Source organism: Oenanthe melanoleuca, chromosome 1, assembly GCF_029582105.1.
Source record: "Oenanthe melanoleuca isolate GR-GAL-2019-014 chromosome 1, OMel1.0, whole genome shotgun sequence".
NCBI lineage: Eukaryota > Metazoa > Chordata > Aves > Passeriformes > Muscicapidae > Oenanthe > Oenanthe melanoleuca.
Window position 1 is genome coordinate 64,831,273 of NC_079333.1, and position 23,407 is coordinate 64,854,679.

A 23,407-nucleotide genomic window follows, 5' to 3' on the forward strand; every position below is an offset into this window, starting at 1 on the left:
CTGGTCTTGCTACTCCAAGTATTAACCAGACATTTGTCCTTGAGTGTCACATCCCCTGTCAAGGGGAAGGTGTGCATGTGTGAGTAGAAATTAAGTACTGAATTGCACAAAGGGTAGTTGGCATGTTTATGGAGATAGGAGTTTTCCTGTGAAATAGCAGTGGCTTGGTTCTGAAATATATTTAGTGGGTTTTCGTATTTCAAGACTGCTGTTGGTCCTAATAAGAATTTTATTACCAGATTCTGAGAGATTAAGGTGAGACCTTACTGTGTAGACAGGTGTTTTAAGACAAATGGGTTGAGACAAAAATCATCCTAGGGCATTTTGGTTTGTTACAGTATAAACTGTTTTTATTATATTGGGACAAAAGGATGAATTTATTGTCTCAAAAAAAAAGAAAGAAAAATCTTTAGTGGGTTTTGCTGGTAACCTGTCAAGTTAAATGCAAAGGATCGATTCCTGTCTTAAATTACCAGTTTTATCAAAGAGGAACAGGCAGTAATCCTTCTGTAAATACAAGGGAAAAAAATATTGTGAAATGACATGTAACTGCTTTAATTAGAAAGAAATCTCTCATAGGTGGATCAGGCAGTAGCTGTTGACATGCTCTCTGCCTGGTTTCAGACTGAAAGTTCATACTGTTTTGAGGTCTGATACCTGAGATGGCAATGTGTTTTCCAGTCTTTGACTCATACCCAAAATGTGATTTCTTACTAAGCTGGTGTTTAGGGACTTGGCACCCTTCCAGGACAGTGGTGTTCTCTCTGCTGGTTCCTCTGTCATGCCAAAAGCCAGAGGGTTGGTAACCTCTGCCGTGCTTGAATTACCCGCAGAGCCCCGGCAAGAGTTATTTTGGTGGAGGTTTGCTCCGAGGGTATGGCTGGGAAGGGCTGGAGGCAGTCAGCAGCGTTCAGCAGTGCCAATAGCAACAAGCTGGAGCTGCAGGGAGGTCAGGACAGCAAGCTGTTGTGCAAGGCATGCTGTCCGGCTCGTCCCGACGCCGCAGCGCGGCGCCCGGGGGAGGTCAGCCGTGAATCCACCGCTGCTCTGCAGCCCGGCCTTCCTGGTCCCCTCAGCACCGCCAGGCCTTCCCTCTCCCTGAGCAGAGAGCAGGGCTGGCACTTCACGTTGTCACGAGGCTGCAGGGGTTTTACATCCTACCTTCTCAGCAATGGTTTAATTAGTGTTTGTCCAAAAAGCAGATTTAACTATTGAGTGCTTCTTATGGACAGCAATGCGGGGGGTCTGGGTTAGAGTCAAAAGAGCTGCCAGCCATACAACCATGTCCTTGTAATTTGTTTCAGTGTGAGTTTGCTTCTCCACACATTATATATCATATGACAGTCCCACAGTGTGTATTAAATGCTTCCAGAGTAATTCAAAACTTATGTATCTGAGCATGCTGTAAAGTGGTGTCCTAACTATACTAGCATTTTTGATGTATTTAGGAGGTTGGAGAGGGATGGAAGGGAAGTTTTATTCCAAGAAATGTAGGAAATAAGTTACACCACGATAACTCTCTCCATTGAAAAGTTAATTATAGAAATAACTTTATTACCCAGAGGGCAAACTATTCTTCAGAGGATTTTCAGAGAGATTTATGTTTGTGTCAGGAGGGAAATGCTGATCAGGAATTTTATCTGATTTGTCTTTTTATTATTTAATAGAAATGAGTAATTTCATACATTCAAGATTAATTGCAAATGTCTTCAGAACTATAGGATGCCAGGCCTAAGAAAAGGGGTATTATTTCATGTCTTGCTTCCATGTTATCCTCTCTTAACCCTACTTTTGTAATTAGAAGTAAATTTCTTGTCACAAAGTAGAAAAACATTTTATCTGCTGACTTATTTAAAAGATTGCATTTAACTTCTGGATTTCTAACATTCCTAAGCAAATTCATTTTGCTGCTATCACCTGAGGCTAATTGCCCACATCTTAAAGCAGCTGTGATATGTTGTATGGGATAACATTAATGAGTGCCTGAAGCAGTGTGTATTTTGACACCACAAGAGGACTGCTGTGTTCCCTGTTGCACCACTGTTAGCACAGGGCTTTTTTTTTATCTACCCAAAATAGATTAAATAAACTGTTGCTTAGAAAAGTCAGCTTAACAGGCTGGGGTGGCAGAGAGCAGGGTGCTGGTAGGACACGTGCATGTGCTGTCAGGCATGACAAGGTGCTTGATTTGCCTTGGATATCAAAAATTGATCAGAGGGAGGTACCATTAAAAGGGTGGGTCTGCTTCTGCTGCTAAGGAGGACACGAGTTTTCATCTTATGTAAGAGCAAAACCAGTCCTTCCCACTGTCTGGGCGGTTGCATGTCTGTCCCTGTCACACTTGTTCAATTGATCTGACACCTCTGGTGCTGGGCAGGTCCTCAGGAGGAACACCCACCTTTTGAAGTGGGTGAGCTCTGTGAAGTGCTCCATCTGCTTCTGCTGTCTCTGCTGCCTGGCACTTGTGTGTGCTATCTCCTTTTTGCCTTGTGGGCAGTCACACGCCCTCAGGCTGCCATCCTGTCCCACCTGGGCAGGCTCCCTTCCCTACAGGAAAAGTTATTTTCTCCTTGTGCTTTATTTCTGAGTGTGCTTGCTGCCTTTCACCGTGCCTTTGCTGACAGCACTGCCTAATCAACGCCACTGCAAAGCCATTCAGAGTTACCAGACTCTGCTTTGTGGTGGTCTTGGGTCACCTGAGTTAGGGTCAAGACCCTCAGTCTCTCATGAACAGGATCTGTTCCAAGAAAATAATCTTTCTGTCTGGTGAGGAGGCTACAACTTCCACTTGTATTCTCTTGAAACTGTGATGATGCACAGACATGATGTGAAACCCTCCTCTATAATTACTAGAAGTAATCTGGGACAAGAGAAGCAAGAATCCTCTTACATACCCAGACTTTTAGTTCCAAGTGATTATGTGATTATTCTTTTTGCAAAGAAAAAGCTCCTTAAAATTTTATTGTTTAGAAGTTTGTGTGAAAAAGACTGACTAAAATTACTGGTTGCTGCTCCAAGCCTTGCAAACTTTCTGCATTGCCAGATCAGCAAGATTACAAGTTGGGTGGTGTGGAAAAACAGTCCTGGCATGGATGGTTCCTTTTCTGCCAGTGAAAATGGGAGTGTGGATTAATGCCTGAGATTTATAGTTCAGTCTTTCTCTAAATCTGCAGAAGTTATTGCTCAGTGGTATATGTCATGTGTTCCAAGAAGGATCATCCAGATGGACTTATTCCTCACATACCCTTTCTGGCAGTCATATGCACATCATCTTGTTCACTGGCTAGTTACTTGTATAAATGCATATGTGTTCCTCTTCAGTTCTTTTGGTATTTGATTTTTGGTTTTCGGTGCAGAGTTTTATAATTTCTAATTGAAGATGTTGTTTTAAAAGCCAGCAGTTAGTGAAGGTTTAAAAAATTTACTTATACTGATGCAAGATTGTCTTAATACTTCATCTGATTCTTTTTTGATTCTGTCAAAGTAAGAATGTAATACAAGCTTAGTGACTCTCAGTTGTCAGCATGGTTGCTATTTAAAAATGTTAAGCACTTCCTTACCCAGCTCTTTAGGGGTGACACACCCAGTTGTTCCCAGCTGTGGAAGGGTTCTTAATAAAATCATACCATGGAGTTGAAAGGGAGAGTTCACATCAGCAGACACCAAATGTCCATTCTGATGGAGTTTGTTATCTCAATTATCAGTTTTAAAGAAGGCAGCCTGAACACTGAGAGTCTAAATTTGTCTTTGAAGCAAATTAATTCTTCTACATGAAAAAATTTATAATTCTGTAAAATTAAATCTCCAGTTGAAGAATATAATTCAATTCTAATATTAAATCTAAAAAGTGGTGAGTTAATAGATTAAAATATTAAACTAAGAAAAAAAAAAATCACTGCGAAATCCTAAATAGCAAACTTTTTTTAAAGCTACTACAGCCCTGAATTCTGATCTTGAAGTTTTACCATACTGATTTCATTTTTCAATAATAGAGCAAATTAAAATACTTGGCTCCCATTAATATTATTACCACATTGTTGTATTTAGAGTATGTCTTGAATGAAACTCAAAAGCTGAGGCCCCACCTGGAGCACTGTGTCCAACTCTGGGCACTCACCACAGGAGGTATGTGGACCTGCTGGAGTGACTCTGGAGGAGGGCAATGGAGATGTACAAGGAGCACCTCTCCTGTGAGGACAGACTGAGAGAGCTGGGCTTGTTCAGCCTGGAGAAGAGAAGGCTCCAAGGAGATTTTCCAGCACATAAAAGGGGCCTAAAAGAAAAATGGAGAGGAACTTGTCACAAAGACACATGAGATAAGACAAGGGGTAATAGTTTTCAACTAAGAGGATGGGTTTAGTTTTGGATATTGGGAAGAAATTCTTTACTGTGGGGATGGTGTGGCACTGGAGTAGTTGGGGCTGTGGATGTTCCAGCCCTGGGAGTGTTTGAGGCCACTCTGGATGGGGCTTTGAGCAGTCTGGTTTGGTGTGGAAGGTGTCCCTGCCCATAGCAGAAGGGCTGGAACTAGATGATCTTTAAGGTCTCCTGCCACCCAAACCATTCTGTGATTTTTTTCCCAGGATAGCTGGAAGTGTCTCATTACCTTGCAGAACCTTGTATTTGGATCATCTTCATCTTTTTGCTGGCCTGCACTTTTCACACATATTTATTATCAATCTTGTAATGAGTTATTTCTATAAAGCAAACAGAAAACTCTGTTGGATAAGTTTTGCTAAAGTGGGACTAAGTGTATGCATGAGATGAAATAACAGAGCTCTGACTTTGGCCCTGGCATTTCAAAATTTTGGGTAGTTTTTAACTTAATCCATTTAATGTTTCTTTAGCATAATATTTTTTTCATGAATACCTAAACAAAAAGCAATCCAGGAAAAACTAAAATGCCATGCTTTCTGTAACATAAAGCTCTATAAAGCTAAAACCAACTGGAGAGAAGTAACAACTGTTAGATGCCATGTTTATCCTTGTGTTCCTGCATTTCAGCTGAGCTTTTGAGACAGGCTCTCTATTTCAGTTCAGAGACAATACTTTCTGAATTTAAAATACCAACAAAAAAGTTGTTCAGAGAATAGATGCTTTCAAAATAAAACCTGAGAAAATTAAATAGCTGCTGTGTGGTATGGCTGTAAGCACATATTCTGCACCTGTTGTTCTATTTGGAGCAGGATATATTTCATGGGGTGTTCCTCTGATTATATAAGAGTGAATTATTGCACCAACCTTAAGTATTTTAAGCATATGTGCAGAATCACTACCTTGCATATCACCACTCTTGTCTTTTATTAGAGGGAGAAACCATCTCCTTTTTAGGGGTTGTCAGAAGGTTCTAGCAATGACTTAAGCTAAACACAGTGCCCTCTAGTACCTACCTTCATTATCCTGTAATTTAAATTACAATACTTCCAGTGCTTCCTTTCTGTGATGAAATTGCCTCATTTGGCCTTTTGGATGCAGCCACTAACTGTGCAGGTCTAATAGGATTCCTAAAAATAAGAGTGAATTTGATGCTTGTAATAAGAGAATATGACAGAGCTGAATCTGAACTTGCTGTGATTTTTTCCAAGAAACATGCATTTTAATGAGTTGAAAAACTTATTTTCTAATGTGCCCTCAAAATTAAAAAAAACCCCAACCAACTCAAAACACTCACACAACATGGAACCACCCTTTCCTGCCTTTTTATTTTGTGTAGAATAGAAAGTTGTGAGATGGATGAAAGCCAAGAGTTTCAGTGCATGAAGTACAAAAATGATTGGACCAAAACTTGTACCTGCCTAAATTCTCTTTTGCTTATACCTATGTGACTGAAGAGTCAACCATCCCAAAGGCTTCAGCATTTTAGAAACTGTCTTTGAATTCAAGCTGAGGTGAAACAAATAAGAAACAGCTTTTTGTGGGTCTTGAAAACTGAAATGCATACCATTTAACCAAAATTTAATTAGGACAATGGATGCGGCTTTTCCCCCATTTATATTCAGGGAAATAACATTTTTTACACATATGGTTTGAATAGGACTTTATTGTGATAACTAAATTTCCTAGTGACAGTTCCCTTGAAATGGAAAAGTGCAGCACCCTCACTTCAGCTTAACTCTAGAAATGTTTCTGCAACTTTGTAAGTGTGTAAATTCTTTTTTTGCTATGGGCATTGTCAAAGAAATGTATTTTCCTCCTGAGTATAGCTATATTCTAAGTATTGAAGTTGCTGTATTTATTTTTTTAAGGATATAACTAATTTCAAGATCAGTGATTTCACATGTTTTACTTTTTTTAGTACTTTGGACAATTTTGCAGAGATAAAGAAAAAATGAGTTTTCTTCAGTCTTGTGAAACTGATATGCTTAAGTGTAAAATTCTCATGTTCCTGTCACTAATCTGCACTAACTGTAAATCATTCCAGTAAAAACGTTGAAGGCAATAAAATATGTTCCAGACTTTGGACCATACCTGCTAGAAATTTACCTCCAGTTCTTCAGTGTAAAGTCTATAAAGTGTTGGGTGTGGTGCTTTTTAATCTGTCTGCTTTATTTTGTGGTCATTGCGAATAATGTTTGAGAGAGACCATTTTTGCTGCTGAGTATTTTAACAGTTAATAATTTACAGTTCCTTTATGAGGTTATACTTTTGATGGCATTTGCTTTTGCTGTTTATCTATTTTGTGAAGATGATTCTGCTGTCAGAGTGCAGAACTCTGGAGTTCTGTACCTACATGTGTGCAGGAGGAGTTTGAACAGTTTGGGATAACAATACATTTAGCATGTGTTAGTGTTATCAAAAGCAATTCAGGTATCTCTAGTGACACAGATCCATAGGCTTATATTGGAATTCAGGGAGTTCTGCTACAGAAGTGAATGATCTGCTGAAGAAGATTGCAGTAGCTTTCTGCTGAATTGTGTTGGTTTGTTCAGAGTCCTCATTTTTGATCCTATTACATTTCAAAAGTGTCTCTGGGATAACTGTTTTTGGTGGAGGGAGAGGCTATAAAACCATTATTACTGAAGGCCTTTACAATGCTTTTTCAGTGTTTGTGTTAACAGAAGTGTCTCTAGCATTTTAGGATTCCCTTGGGAATCCATCTAAATCTTAAATACCTGTATTCATTTTAATCCTCTAACTTCCCAGGATTAAAAGCAGTTTATAAAACAATGTATAAGAGGGAAGACAGCATTTTTTGATGAGTAGCAGTGAGTACCTTACAAAAGAAGGTAAAGAGAAAGCCTGCATTTTTTGGTGGTGGTTTTTTTCCTCCATACACAAAAGTGTTTGTGTTTGATGTTGTAAATTGAATGACTTAAAATAAGCTTGTGTTAGTTAACATCAGTTGCACAGAAACAGATATGCAGGTTCACTATTGTATTATTCTAAATTGTATTTTAATATAAATTGCTGAAGTTCCTTAGTTTTTCTGCAGACAACTCAACAGGAAGAGCTTCTATATTTAAATAGTGGGGGAAGCTGACTTCTTGCAGTTTTCCATGGATACAGGAGTTTGCCAGTTAACCATACTATGTAAATAGAGAAAGTAAAGCTGAACAGGGTATTGACAGGTTTTGGTTGTACTTCATACAAAACCCTACTTTTGGCCATTTTTATTCCTGAGCTTTCAGAGGTTTCAGTGTTCTAATTGGTATTGCTGCTTAATTGGAGCACTTATTGTATCCTTAAAAGTGACATTAATGCTTTTTTTTTTTTTCTTTCTGTAAATGTTACAGAATGCAATTGGTAATGAAATAACAAACTTCAAATATTCTTATAAACTGCATTCCCAGAGGGTTGCAGGGCTGTTTTCATGTCGTCACTGAAACCAATTAAACAAAATAATGTCTCACCACATGGTTAGATGATAAGAAGGGGCGGAGGGGTTGGAAATAAAGAGCCCTAGATAGCAGCCAGGCTTAACCACACAAAGGCATGTTTCTTTTAAATGATAGAGATCTGTTGTCCTTAAGAAACAAAAGGAAAAAACCCAATAACAAAAACAAAAGAAAACCCAACTGGAGTACTGATGTCCAGACTGAACGAGCTGGATGATCAAGCTCGGGATCTCCAGCTGGGAATGTTCTGGTGATCTCCATTCAGTTTGCTCCAGTTTATCAATATCTTTCCTGTACTGTGAGACACCAAACTGGAGACAGCAGCATTACAGAGGTGGCATAGTAAGTGCTGAGGAAAGGGGGGATGCTGAGGTCTGTCAGCCTTTTGACCATGCTGTATTTTGCACACTCTTGCACTGTTCCATTCAGCCCTGGGTGCTGCTGGCCAGTGTTGCCAGAGCTGGCTGCTGGCTGAGGTTCAGCCTGGCAGGACTGCCAGGCCCAGCTCCCCACCCCTCTCTGCAGTTCCAGGAATTGGGTCCATCCAGGGGGCAGGACTTGGACTTTGTGCTTATTGAATGTCATTTGAGGTTGGTTCCTGCAGAGCCAGTCCTCCCAGCAGCCCTGCCCTCCAGTGTATGCATCCCCTCCCTGCGATTCCGTCTGCCCGGGGAGGGAGCCTGGTATCAGAACCTGACTCAGAAAGCTGAATTTTGAAAGCTGCTGCAGCTGGTTTCTGGGACTAGAGTGAGAAGGCTGACTAATGCTGATGATATTTCCTCTTTCCTTTCCCTTCCAGAAAAAAACCCCCTGCAAATGTAAACACGCACACACCTTTGAACCCAGTACGTACAGATATGCATCAACTGACGTGGATTCCAATGCGTTATATGATAAAATATTTAACTGGGGCGGGGAAAGGGAGTCCAAGTTCAAAATACTTCTGCTCTTGCAGAGGCTATTAAATTGCAGACAGCCACTTGTTCCCTGTGAATAACCACTGAAATACGCTTGTCAGATTTATGATGCAGTAATGTATTCTTTTTAACTCTGTGACCTGATGCTGTAAGATGCCGTCAACTGTGATAATTTTTGGGGCTGAGGGATGTACTTGGTAAAGCACTAGCTAAAAATGCCTGAGCTAACAGAAGGCAGAGTTTATTTATGTGTGGTTTGAATTGGAGCTGTGATGTATTTTCAACACAGATCTATGCTGTTAGAGAATTACTGTACAATTCCACAAACTAATCCTAATCTGTCCAAATATACCAGTCTTAACTACTCTTGTAAACAGCTTTTAGTAGTAGTTTTCAGGTTATTTTTTCAGAAACTGTGTTCTTTGTGTTCTTCAATGAGAACAAGAAAATCAGAACAATTTCAGTTTTCTGTGTGAAATTATGAGCTCTGGAATAGCTAGTACTGCTCAGGCTTGAGATAAAGGGGTCAGAAGTTTTGTGAAGGCAGTGTTCAGGCCAGTCAGAAAAACCCCAAACAAACAAAAGCACAACCAACCAAGCAAACAAAGATAAGGACCCAACCTTACTCCAGAAATAGCTAATAGGAATAATACTGTTGCACTGTACTGTGCTGCTGTGGTTAATCTGGCATTTGTTGGTGTTGTAATACCATATGACGCTTAGCACTTGGATCATTTTCCCTTTTCTCACTTTCTCACTTGCCCGAATTCCCCCAAAAGCAGATCTGGAATGTCTCCACCCTCGTGACATCTCTCTGACTAAAAGTAGCTGCCCCTGCAGGGTTAATTAAGTACACAGAGAGTCCTGAATGAGAGGTGATGGATGAAGGAGAGAGCTGGACAAAGTTGCAAAATTAAAACAAACAAATAAACAAAAGAACCCCTAGCAGGTGTGTGGACAAATGATTCAAATGGTCACTGCATGCCATGTTATATGAATAAGCAATGAAGGGGCAGTAGGCTTCCTTGCCAACAGATTATGTGGATAACCAAGGTTTACTTGTGTTCAAGGGATAGTGGAGAAATTTATAGAGGGGAAATCTTTTAAGAGTTACTTAGTATGTGGAAAACACATCTAGCTTAGAGAGTCCACAAGGGAGAAGCATCTTTCCTGCTCTATTTTTGCCTGAGGATGAGATCCAGGGCTAGATACAGATTTTTGATCTGGCCCTGTGTAGATGTTCCTGTGTGTGGTTTTGGAATGGCTGCATACAGTAAAAGCTGCTTCTAACTTTTGTAGCTCTATGGAAAACTTCAAGAAGCAAAACTAAGGAAAAAAACAAACACAAATCATATGGAAGCAATTGATTTGATTTTATGAATCAATCAAGCAATCTGCTATTGTTAAGCTTCAGCAAATGTGGAACATTGTGTGTACAGCTATCTGAAAAGATGAATAAAATCATGGTAGGTCTTTTAATCCGGACCAGTATCTGACTGGTCTCTATATTTCTCTATGTGACCAGCTTGTGCAATAACAGAGAAAAAATGTTAGCATTAATTATTAGTAATTTAACATATGAAAGTTTTTCATTAAGCTGTTGGAGGTTTCACGAAAGGCTTCAGAAGAATAATGAATAAGAATGGCTGAAAGTCTTGAAATAAGCTGGTACATGTATTTGCCTATGCTATATTCAGCACCCTTACTTAAAAGCTACTTTTGCTCTCCAAAGATCAGTTAATTTAGGAGGTTTTGTTACTGATTTTGGCATGGGAAGTGCAACTGTAAAATCACACATCAGATGGTTATGTAGAAGGCACACCCACACAGGTTGAATAAGCACAGACTGAGATGCATTGGTAATGATACTCCACTTGTCCTGCAAAACCCTCTCTGTGTGCAGAACATTTTATTCTTTGAAATCTGAGCTTGCCTCTGGTATTGAATCTTGGCTGCTGTTGAGAAATCATACAAAAGTTACTTAGTGCTGGTGGTTTAGCAGTATTTGCCATTTCATTGTGATATTTTTATTCCCTCAAGAGGAACAGAATCTCTTGCATAAGGGTTTTCTTTTTATAAACAACATTTTGTTTTTCTGAAGCATATTCCTCTCAGAGCTGTAAACAAAGTCCTTAGTTTAATTCTATTTTCTCTAATATTGTCTGAATAATTTGTGAATGTATTCAACAAGTAGTTTGATAAGTAACCTATACAGAAATCCCTAGTTATCCAGGTAATGTACTAAGTCTGGCATCGTGATTGTGACCTAAATGATGTAACTGCTAAATTATTTCTATTTTTTGTTCAGTATTGTTGTTTGGTTTTCGGTTGTTTTTTTTTTCATTGCTAGGATAAGATTTAAATCTACAAATCCAGGGCATGGTGGCACCAAAAGCACGAGTCTGAGTGCTTGAGTTTTGCTTGCCTGGGTGCTGTGTGAGCAGTGGGGCCAGCAGCTGCTCTCAGTGCACATAAGGCTGCCAGCACAGGAGGATAAGGCAGGTGCTCCGTGCTGGGTCAGGTGTGGGCTGCAGTTGCTTGTTAAAATTCCTTCCTTTAATGGACAGTGTGATTTCTATCAGGAGAAAAAGCTGCAATGAAAGACTGGTACTTGTTTCTCTCAGAAAGTGCGTTTACACAATGGGGCACTGCAGTGAAAGGGCAGATAAGGAGGGGGGGAAGGAAAGCTGCACCCTCAGTCAGTTTGCAGATGACACCAATGTGGGCAGGAACACTGATCTGGGAGGGTAGGACGGCTCTACAGAGGGATCTGGACAAGCTGGATGGATGGGCTGAGGCCAGTTGGAATAGGTTCAACAAGATGAAGTGCCAGGTCCTGCTCTTGGGTCTCAAGATTCAATGCCTGGGGAAGAGTGGCTGGAACGCTGCCCGGCGGAAAAGGACCTGGGGGTGCTGGTTGACAGCCAGCTGTACGTGAGCCAGCATGTGCTCAGGTGGCCAGGAGGGCCAGTGGCATCCTGGCCTGGATCACAGCAGTGTGGCCAGCAGGGCCAGGCAGGGATTGTCCCCCTGTACTCGGCACTGAGGCCACACCTTGAATCCTGTGCTCAGTTTGGCCCCTCACTGGAAGAAGGACATTGAGGGGCTGGAGTGTGCCCAGAGAAGGGCAATGGAGCTGGGGAAGGGTCTGGAGCACAACTCTGATGAGGAGCAGCTGAGGGAGCTGGGGGTGTTTAGCCTGGAGAAAAGGAGGCTTGGGGGGGACCTCATTGCTCTCTACAAACACCTGAAAGGAGGGTGCAGCCAGGTGGGGGTCAGCCTCTTCTCCAAAGTAACAAATGACAGGGTTCAAATTGTGCCAGATGGCCAAACAATTTTGCCATTTAGAATTGGGGTTTAGGAAAATGTTCTCCAATTAAACACTTGTGAAGCATTGGAACAGGCTGTCCAGGGCAGTTGTACAGTCACCATCCTTACAAGACTTGTAGATGTGCACTTGGGGACTTAGTTTAGTGGTGAACTTACAAGTGGTGGGTTAATGGTCAGACTCAATGATCTTTAAGGTCTTTTCTAACCTAAACAATTCTATGATTCTGTCTTAATTAGGGTTCAGGAGAGATGGAGAGGCAGTGAACACTTGAAATTTATTCTTGTCGCCTATTGCCCAAGAATGTGTTTGTGTGGATCCCATCATTTTAAAATTACTTATTTTACTGTCTGATCAGTCACACAGGGGAGAGAGAGAAGCCTGTTTTCATCTCCCAGGGCAGGAATCTTTTTGATGGACGTGTACCAAAGGCACGTGTACATTACTTACAGAAGGAGCTTTTGTTTGCAGAATTTTTGTCAGGAAAGCAAATACGTTCAAGCTCCTAGAAACTGTTTAGTCAAGCTTAATTGCATGTAGGCTTTGGCATTCAACATTTAATGGAACATGTTACTGTTATTTGTGCATCTGCAGTCACAGGAGAGACTGTCCTCCTTAAAAGCTAAAGTAAGCAGCGGTGAACACAGTGGAAGAAAACTACTAAACTTTGGAGGTTTTTTCCTACTTTCACACATGAATTACCTCCAGCTAATTAGTTCAGGTTACTTCAACTTTTGGTAATGTGACTTCTTTGTAAATGCCATTTTAAATTATGAAGACTCCCTTAAGTTACAAAATGTTTGCCTTGAGATTTTTTTTTTTTAATTTATTTTTTACTTTACCTGTGAAAAACTCCATAATCTGCTTTTATTGTGAATGAAGAGGAGGTGGCATCTGCTTGGTTTCTAGTTCCTTCTAGTTTGTAGGTAGCCTGTGTGCTACTGCTGCTGTTGCTTGGAATAGCCTTCTGTAACCCTTCAGCTAAATTGGGATAGCCAGTAAAGATACTTTCCCGCTGTTTTCATTTTCTATTGCTCAGATGTCTCTGCCAGGCAACTCACAAAACAAACAGCAACACCAGGTCAGCTTCAAAGAGTGCATGCTTTGAAGTAGAGAGCAGATGACAGTTATGAAAGGTTAGTCTTTAACAGTATTACAAAAGGTAGCTGTGCAGGTTTCTATGCATTTGCTTATTAAAGTGTGTAATGCTCCAATCCTTATGCACAAAAAAAATAATTAGTGGGTTCTTAGAAAATATTACCTTGTACTTTCCCTAGTGGTAGAGGACACAGCAGAGATTAGCTTATGGCCTGAGTTTGAAAGTGTGTGACTCTTTTTTAAGTGATGGTCAACACAGCAAGATACAGGACCCAAGAGAAGAGTTTAAGACAAACTGGGTACAGATGGTCACCCTAAGACTTTTAGAAGAGAGAGGGCAGAAAGTTGTCTCGTTAAATACAACAAGTTTCAATCCATTCTAATCTTTGTACCTGCAATAAAATTAGTAATTACCTAAGAGACTAAATACTGTGATATTATGTTCATTGGATAATTATATGCTTAATTTTTCAAAGGGAATTGCTTTTTTGTTTTAACTAAAGCTCTGTTACCACTGGTGGTGCTCACTGGCCAGTCTTCAACTTGTGAAAGAACTTTGGCAAGCCTTGGCTGTACCCATGAAACACAGGATCCTCTATGCAAGCTAAAATTAGCAAAATAAAAGCCTGTGTGAAGGAAGTAGAAATTGAAAACAGTTTTTATTTCTGTAAGCTACTCTGTAATCATGAATGTGTTAGTGAATTTATTTTTGAGGGGAATTGGTATGACACTCAAAGTAAGTGCGTATGAGATTTTAAAAATTGAAAATCAGCCCAGGCTTAATTTAAATGTGCATTTATGTATTTTAAATGGCCTATTTACTTCACATCCAATCTGTTGATTTCTATGCTATCAGCATTCATCAATTTTAATGTCACTGCTTAAAAGGAGAAGAAATTTGGGAGTGCATTTGAGATGAGAGTTCAATTTTTTTCTCTTTTTAAAGAATGATATCTCTGTGCTTTTAATTTATTATTCTTTTCCTTGTGGCTTTCCTTTTTGAAGGATTGCACAGTTTTTGTTGGTAACTTTATTATGCAAAAAAACGTTCAAGTATACTCACCTGTGTACCTATCCTGTGTCAGGCTTTTTCCTTCAGGGCCTTAAGTAATAACTATGTTACTTTTAATAATATTTCAAGTAATTACATGCTTGACGTTCTGTCTGGAGTTCATGCAACAATTCTGGATTTCTTTCCCTAGCAGAAGCTTCCACAGATTCTTTCCTACCTGAAAAAAAGGGGCACATATTTTTACATGCATTCAATGTGCTGTTTTCACAGGGAAGAGCCTTAGATGCATCGTGGCAGAAGGCTTCATACTTATCTTCTTCCTCTTTGAGCAGTAAATACCTCACTGTTGGAGCAGTTCTGAATCGTTTCTCTCAAATAAATCAGCATGCAACAGATGGCTGATTTATTATATTGTGAACTGCTTTTGGTAGTACTGATTTCCTTTACTAAAGATGATGTTTGCATAACTTAGAAAGGCAATATGAGCTATTTTTTAGTATCTTAGGAAATTTGTGTGATGTCCTACTCTGCCATAAATGCGTTTTCTTGATGATGAAGGCTGTTGTGTGTCATTGTACCTTCACTTGCTAAAAAACCCATAATACTACAAAAGGGATTTCTATTAAATTTATTTTTAAAATATATTACCATGGCAGACTAAGTGGACCACTAACTGCATCAACAGTGAAATGGAGAGAAGATAATACATTAAGAGCAATCCAGCTATTTTTTCATGTCCTTTTCCATGTCTAACTTTATGCAGTAAGAAAGTGGCAAAATGCTTTCAGTGTTGTGTGGGTAATGTGGTCAACAGTTCTGGCAACCAAACTTGATGATAATGCTCAAGCTTATCATCCATGTGCACTATCTGTGGGTCAAAGGGGGATGGTATGTTCATCCTGCTCTTTTCTCCTGTACTTTCTATTGGTTACCTTCCTGTCAAGAAACAGCTGGGTTTTGTTGTGATTTGGCAACCTATTCCAAAGCCATCAGCAGAGATTGATGTATCCTCTCTTCATTGGAGTAGGTATTCCTCCACCACACTAAGTTAATTTCTTCTTGTAGCTCTGTTAGCCTGGAGGTGAAAAGAAGGAGGGGAAATCTTGGTAATTATTTTGAGTCTCACTATTGCACATTGGTCATGAGACCACTGAGATGACTTTTTGTGTGATTCTTCTGCAATTGTAATTTGTTTCAGGTAGAATTAAGTATAATTAAGAGGAGAAACATCCCATTAATTTAATTTAAATGCCTTTTAATTTTTCACCCTGTCTAGATTATCAGTCCTAATTGATGGATGGTGATAAAGTCTTGGCTTTTCACTGAATTGTAAAACTATAGATATAGTGACAGCACTGTTGGTGCTGGGATTTTAGAATAAAATAGGGCCAAACACTTGAGATTAAAAGGGATACTTCCATAGAGAATTCCAAGGTAACAGGTCTTGTAGCAGTTGCTAATGCAGCATGCATACTGTCCCATGGGAAGCTGCAGTTTGTGGTAAACTGGAGCTATTGACACACTTTTCAGTTTAACCATTAGTTTGATAATTTTTCCAATGATTAAATGCAGTACTGATTGTGCTTCACAGAGGTTTTGAGACACTCTTAGTTTTCAAAAGCTAGATGAGAGTCTAAGGTGGTTGTTAATCTTCCCTTGGTTAAAAAGAGTGCCTGTTTTTAATGTAGAAGTTGTGAGGATTGTTGGACAAAGAATTTGTAGAATAACCCTGTCAAGAGCCTGAGGGTTGCTTTTGTGTTATTTTGGCTCTGTGGTTTGATTGACTTCTGGGAAGGATAGCTTACAACCACCATGTGTGTTTTAAGGAGCCCACTTCTCCAGTGCTTCATCTGGCTGGGCAGCTGGTGAAATTCTGCAGATGGCTAACTGTAATTTCCAAGACCTGATGCATGTAGTATCTTCTTTCTCATGAGAAGGAAGGTTCCTAATTTAGCATTTACTCATGCACTCCTTAAAGATGTTGGGAATATTGCCATGGCCTCACTTGGAGCAGAATCTGATAATTTTGTTTCACTCCTTCCCTACCAGCAGACTTAGTTGTAATAGCTTGTTGGAGCATTTTGGTGATGTCTTAATTGGTGTATTAAGCCTTTTTTTTCCCTCAGTCATCAGTTTTGTGATATAAATTACATGCTTCATGAGTACTGGTGAAAGAGCAGTGTGAGATCATCTATAGTTCCCTGGCTAGGATTGTTTTCCCATATCATTAATTTTCTTCAAGTTTTTATTCTCAGACTCCTCTAACTTTACAACAGAAACTCCTAAGTGACTAATAGGACAATTGGTTTCAGTTGGTTGGGATGGTCAGAATGAATGCAAACTCTCCAACTTCAGAGGTATATGGACAGACTGGCTTAACTTTTCTCCTTCTCCCACCTCCCCTTTTTTTTTGCCTCCCACACAAGTTTTCTAACATTCTGGCAGAGCAAATATTTGGACTTTTACCCATTCTCTCACTTTACAGCAAAGAAGTATTCATTTTTCCAACATTAAAAACTTGGCCAGAAAACCTGGCCCAAAAACTTTAATGTTTTGAGCAAATGTTTAAAAATACCCTCTGACTTGGCTGCTCCAAGTAGCCTTAAAGGACTGAGTTTTTGGGGGTGAAAAAATTGTTTTTCATCTAAAAAAAGCTAATTAAAAAAGGTAATATTTATCCAGTATTATTGATAGCAACAAATTGAATTTAGATATTTCAAACGTTATAAATATAAATCTGAAGCCATAAGGAATCTGAATCAGAATAGCTGAATCCTGAAGGAGGTCCCTTACTTGTGGATATTTCAAGAGGTGATAATTGCATGAAATGGGGAAAAAAATATATACTTGTCTTAGATCTTATCTGTTCCCTAAAAGAAAAGGGCATGTTTTTCCTTCAGTGTACACTTGGTGAATTCTGCTTGATTTTTGTATCTTATTTTCGGTTTAAATTTTGCTGCTGCTTCACACCATGTCTTCTGGGAGAGCTGGTTCAAGGGAATACATCTTCTTTCAGTATGTTTTTTTGTTAACCTTGCATTGATTAATATTTGATTTTGCATTAATTGAGGAGCTCTTTTGTGACTTTAAATATGTTTTTACAAATGCAGGCAGATCAAGAAAACATGGGAAATAATAAAGTTCAATTGTGTCTGCATATCTCATTCATTTTGGACATCTGATCACCTTAAGTTATTAGAGAATGGACTTTAATAGAGAGAAGTCAGGTTCAGTCTATTTCATACTCTTGTGCTCTGTGTGATGAGTGATGATGTTTCTCTGTGTTGCTAAGGTAACACAAAGAAACATAGGGAAAATACGGCAAAATTCCAAAAAGGAAGCATTATAATTTTTTTTCAGTGCTTCTTATTTGCTCATGAAATATTTTGCCAGAATATTACTGAGAAAACCCAGTAGTTTTTAAAGCTTTTAGTCCAAGTGTAGAGATTAAACTAAATGATTCAGTCATGATTTACTTCTATTTAAGGACAAATGCAGCATCACTTTATTTTGTGTCCAAAATCTTGATCATGGACTAAGTTGCTCTTGTACCTCCATTTCTGCATCTTTGCTCTGTATCTCTATCAATAGATCTAAATTTTTTCAAATTTCTAGCTCTATGACTCTTTCCCAAAAGCTGTGCTTTTAGTAGTCCCCCTTTGAAATGCAGAACAAAAAAGCATTTGTTTTTTAATAATATAGAAAAAGTTTAGAATGAAAAGAGGGTCTGGCGTATACGCTGCCCCTATTCTCTGTGCTCCTGTGCAACAGTTTGGCCAGCACTACATTGGAATTGCTCTAGAGGAAAAAGTGAGCCATTGGAAACCTGTGAAGTGACTCCCAGCTGCTGTAAATTCCATGTATCCCCAAAATGCAGGGGGTCTGCCTCTTCTCCAGAAGATATAACTATCCCTCATACATATACGTGGCATTTATGGGTCTTGGCTTTCCTGAGGAGATGACTGGAGTGGGCTGAATCCTGGATTACTTTTATGGGCCAAGAATAGGGCATCTGTAGCTTCTGCTGGTAACTCTGAGTCACCTCTGTGCTGAATTGTTTGCTGAATATGTGTTATAACAACAGCAGCCAAGCAGATGCCTATTTGGAATGGTGAAACTGGATGTAAGCACAAGTATGAACACAGCAATACCCAGTGTAAGTCATCAGTTATCTTTCTTTCTTTACCAGAGGATATGTTCATTGCCAAATATCTGATATAAATTATGCAGCATAGCCTTGAGTTCTGGAGGTTTTTTTATTTTTTTGCATACCCTGAGGAATTGAGTAAACCTTGCTTTTGAGTGTTATAAGCTGTGGTAAACTGTTTTGTTTATACACAAGGCACTTCTGCATTGTTGTCTCTCTGCTTGATACAAGGATAACAAAGGATTACATTTACTGGATCTTTCCCTAGGCATGGACCAAGGGAGGAGATTGAATGAAGGAGGTTGTTGGGGTGGTTTTTTCCTCTTCCCTGCATACAGAGGCTATAAAAATATCTCTCTCTGAGTAAGAAATGTTGTATAACCTGCCAAATCCTAGCTCTTCCCAAGGGACCACCTCTGAATGCTTTATCCAAATTGAACAGTTGTGTTAATCCTGGGGGTTGAGTGTAAGAGAGTGCACATAGGGAGTTGTTAGAGGTAGTTGGTAGATGGAAAATTTTTCACCCTTACTTACCTTTCAGTGGCTTGTTTATCCATACCTAGAGTTGTTACAGACATGTCTCATCAAGGCTTGGTGGGAATTAATGTGGTCAGTATTGAGGGCTATTCTAAAACATTACCTCTGGTATCTGTGTGTGGAAGGTGGGGATGTTGAAATATCCCAGTTAGGTGTGAGACCTGGGAGTAGAAAGGAAAGGTTTTGGAAAAGTTTTGGAAATACGTAATAATAACAAAGAGGCATCAGGCAGTAGAGAAAATGAGTTTTGTTCATGTCTTGAAAAAAAATGCTATGAGTTGGCATGGTTGCTGTAGCTTAGCTGAAGCAAATAATAGACTTTATACATAGCTTTTTTTTTTTTTTTAAATAATGCTCTTGAACTATTTTTGAGCAAGCTAGCAGCTGCACGTTTTTGTGGTTTTGACTATATTTCTAAAAACTTACTCTTAATTATCTATTTTGATACTTTTTTCAGTGACTCCCCAGATATACCAACTATTTGTTTTGGAAAGATTGTGAGTGAAATTGTATGTTCCCCATGTTGACTTCTCTTCAAATTAATCTACAAAATTTATACAATATGGTCTAGATTTGTGTGGGGGAATGAAGGTCAAGGATTTTTATAACTAAATGCAAGAGAACTTAATGTAGATAATGATCCTGATGATCAACAGGATGAGATCAAGTGTGTTGATTCTTGAGGTACAAGGAAGGAAAAAGGTAGAAGGGGGGAACATTTAATGTAATCCTTGTGCAAAGGTCAACTGAAATATGTATAGGTTTTTAAAAAAAGTGTGCTTTTTTTCCTTGAGAAGGTGCTTATTTCACCTCTGAAATTAAAAAGTCCTCTCAAATGTGAACAAAGTGATTTGAGAACTCCTAACACTCTGTGAGCTGAGAATCAAGTGCACAGCTTTTAATACTTTGTGCAGAGAGTCCATCTTTTCTCATAAAACTCAGTGGATGGCATGTTTTTTTGATAGATGCCAGTCTAGATCTGGAATTGAAGGTGCCCAATACAGATTGGCAAAGCATTTTAGTTTTGTCCTGGAAAAAACAAGCAAACTAAACAATACAAGAGATACACAGTTTAATTGCCTGTAATTAGTGAAGCTGATGAGTTTTTAGACAGGGTTAGAAATGGAGTAAGAAAAAGTCATGAAAAAGGACCAATCAAAAAAAATCTACATTAATTATTACAAATTTTAGAAGTATTTGTTTTGGTAAAGACCTCAGAGATCACCCAGACCAACTTTAATTTTCTTTCATAAAATTTCTTTAATAGAGCTTTCTGTAATTTCTTTAAAAGAGGTTAATATTTGAGCAGGAAGATGCATGACCCTATCAGCCTCCTTTTTGCCACAGCAACAACTTGCAGTGAGTGCTCCACACCACTTGCCCTGCTCCCTCCTCAGACAAGAGCCAAGGAGTTATATTGAGGCTCTTTCTGCTTGTTCATCTCGGGGATTTATTTTTATTTTTTAGTTGACAGGCGTGCCTTCTTCCTTACATGATACTAGTTTTCTCTTCGGGAGAAGGTCTGGATTAGACTGGAATATGAGGAAGCTGGCAGAGATGGACCACCCAGGGAGGGGTCGGAAAAGAGCATGAGGAAATGGATAATGTTATCGTCTGGTGACTTGCCGGGGTTGATGCACCCTTCTAGCAGTGCCTGTTTTTGTTTTGATAAGGGATTTCAGGATGGCGTGGAGGCATAATGGGTGAGATCAGCGAGGAAGCACCATGCTCAGGAGGCTCTGAAGCCATGGATGGTGATGTGTTCCCACGGAGGGTGTTGGCTGGCTCTGCTGCCTCTCTGCCTTTCTTGAGCATGTCTCCTCCACCCCTCAGCGTTAGTAGGTGGGGGCACGGGGTGGGGACGGGCTGCTCATTCATCCTGCCCACGGAGCTCCTTGCTGCCAGCCAGGGGGTCCGTAGGGGCACGGAGAAACGCTTTCTGCTGTCGTTTTATACCTGACACTCTGGGCTGCTATGATGTGAGTGCCATTGGAGCCCGTGGATGTGTTGCTATGGAAAATGTGTGTGCTTTTTGTAGTCAAATAGAAAGGTGTGTTTCCAAAAGCCGTTCTCTAACTCTGCAGCCGTAGCCTGGCTGGTTTATTTGCAGCGTTCTCAGCAGTGAACTGTGGCTCTCGGGGTTGAATATCAATTTGCTAAGAATCCAAGTGCTGGAGGAATGTCCTCATGTTTCTGTACCCATGCAGCAACCACATCTTCCACTGGAGCCTTTCTATTCTCAGCAGCACGTGGGAATTCAGTGAAATCCGATAGCAGCAATATTAATAGCAGCTGAGTAGGTGGCCAGAGAGGTTGAAATTTAGCACGAGCCCGCTGCTAGTTGGACAGGCAGCGTTCATCTCCTGCGCAGCAACACCCGGCGGGGGTGCTGGAGTCCTTCAAATCCTCTGACATCTTCCTCAGAACCGTAAGTGAGGCTGGTTGGTGTAGGGCTGGAGTGCCAGGAGCTCGGCAAGGAGCTGGGGAGTGGGCTTTTCTGCAGTCAGCTGGTAGGGCTCTTCAAGCCCTTCAAAGGGCATCTTGGAGGTGTGACTGCTGCCTTGATGGATGGAAGCTCAAAGGGAGAGTACCAGTACTGCTTTTTAAACAGTAATCTCTTCAAGTCTTGTGTTTGTGAGATCTGTAGCTCAGAGGAAGGGACACAGAACAGGGTTGGCAGTTGTTGGGGTTTCTGAAGTATTCGTCACCAAGGGATGGATTTGTCACTGGGCTGGGTGCATTTGTCACTGGCACATTCCTTTCTATCAGTGGGAGTGTCTCTGTTCCTTCTTTCTCCCCGTAAATGGGTTCAGATTTGTCTTATCTCTTTGGACAGGACCATGTGTATTCTTGGCAGCTAACCCCCATTTTGGGGAGGAGGAATCTCTGTTCAAACTTGCTTCTTTGTTTATTGGTTTGTTGTTTTTTTTTAAATCATCAGTTGATAACTATATTTAAATGTGTTTCTCTATGAGAAACAGACCCTTCTCTGAACAGGACGCTTTAAAATAATCTTCCAGAATTTTGCTCAGACTTCTGGTATCTTGGCTGTGGTCTCCACATCCACATTGTTCTTCCTGAAAAATAATAAAGTGAAGTGTTAAAGTAGATTTGACTTCATGAGTTGCTAGTTGCTGGGATTTAATACATATTAGGATATGGGGAAACAAAACCATTATCGTGTGCCAGAAAAATAAAATCCAAACTATTGAGTTATTGTTTAAAAGTTTTGAAATAATAATAATAAAAAAAATCTAGATTCTTAAACTGCACTGCTTTTTTGTATGGAGGCACTGGAGAGGGGTCTAGAGGTGTCAGTGGATATATTTTATAATTGGTTAAATTCTAGTTCACAATTTCTTAAAAGTACTGTGGCCTGCCAGTTCTTTTAAGGTGTAGGATTGTCCACTTTTTTTTTTCTTTTTAATTTTAAATGCCTTAAAATGCATTACAATAATCCCAGCAAGCTTTCCTCACTCCTTAGAAATGGGAATGAGAAGCACAGAGTGCCTCTGTCTCAGGGTCATCACATGGGGATTCTCACAGTACTGGTGTCTGGAGCAGAGTCTTCCTCCACCAAGCCCTCTGCCCACTCCTCTGCAGAGCATGTTGTCTCTGACACAGTGCTGGTGCAGCTGCTTGTATGAGCATGATCTAAAACAGACCAACAAGCTAATTTGGTGACTGAAAATATATATTAGGGAAAGCCCATAGAAACAGGTGTAGCCCTCTGGCAGCGTGGAACCGCAGTGTGATTCAGGGTTGTGTTGGCATAACCATGGGGGCAGCAAACAGGAGTGGCTGGAAGAGAGGGTGACCAGGAAATCCTTAAGCTAGAGCTGCTGCCAAAGCCTTTGTATTGTCAGGCTAGGGCCTTGATGACTAATTCTGCTGTTTAACCTTGAGCAAACAGTGGAGCTGAGAATAAATTCCTTGAGCTATGGCTCAGCGTGCTGATCTGCCATGTCACTTTGCTTTATTCTTGTAGAGTGGTCTTCATTAGAGAAACATCTGTTGGTCCATGCTGGCTGGAAGTGATGTTTGTCAATATGTGTTGTGTTGTGTTCAAATGTAACAGAGGTATTTAGTCTCTAAGTGTATCACGCACCAACAAGTGAGAGCTATTCCTGTCCCGTTTGTCTTCCTTCTGTTTGCTCAAGGATTGACGTAGATGAGATGATTTACACAGAAGGTATTATTTCTCCACAGGTGGTTATTACACATCTTTTTTCATCGGTGTTCAACTTGGATTTATGTGGTTGTGCTTCACAATTGCTATTATAATATCCCCCACGAGTTGTTATCTCGTGGCCTTTAGACTTTCACGCGGTGTGATTAGATCTTTTCCAGGGTGGCTAATCTTGAAGTTGTATGTAAACCTATATTAATACCACTGCCAACATCTAAGGTTCACCCTTTGTGAATTAGGATTCTACTTTTACAGTTTTGAGACCTCTTTGTTAGCTGGAATTTGGTATTGAGGTTAGGATAGGTGGATTGGTGTTTGTTTTCTTTTAAGCTTCAGAATGAATG

At 39.9% G+C, this 23,407-nt stretch overlaps 1 protein-coding gene across 7 annotated transcripts in view; it reads left to right on the forward strand.

Moving 5' to 3' along the window:
- Window positions 1-23,407, forward strand: part of LMO7 (LIM domain 7) — a 127,540-nt gene that overhangs the window by 54,934 nt on the left and 49,199 nt on the right. The window lies entirely within an intron of this gene.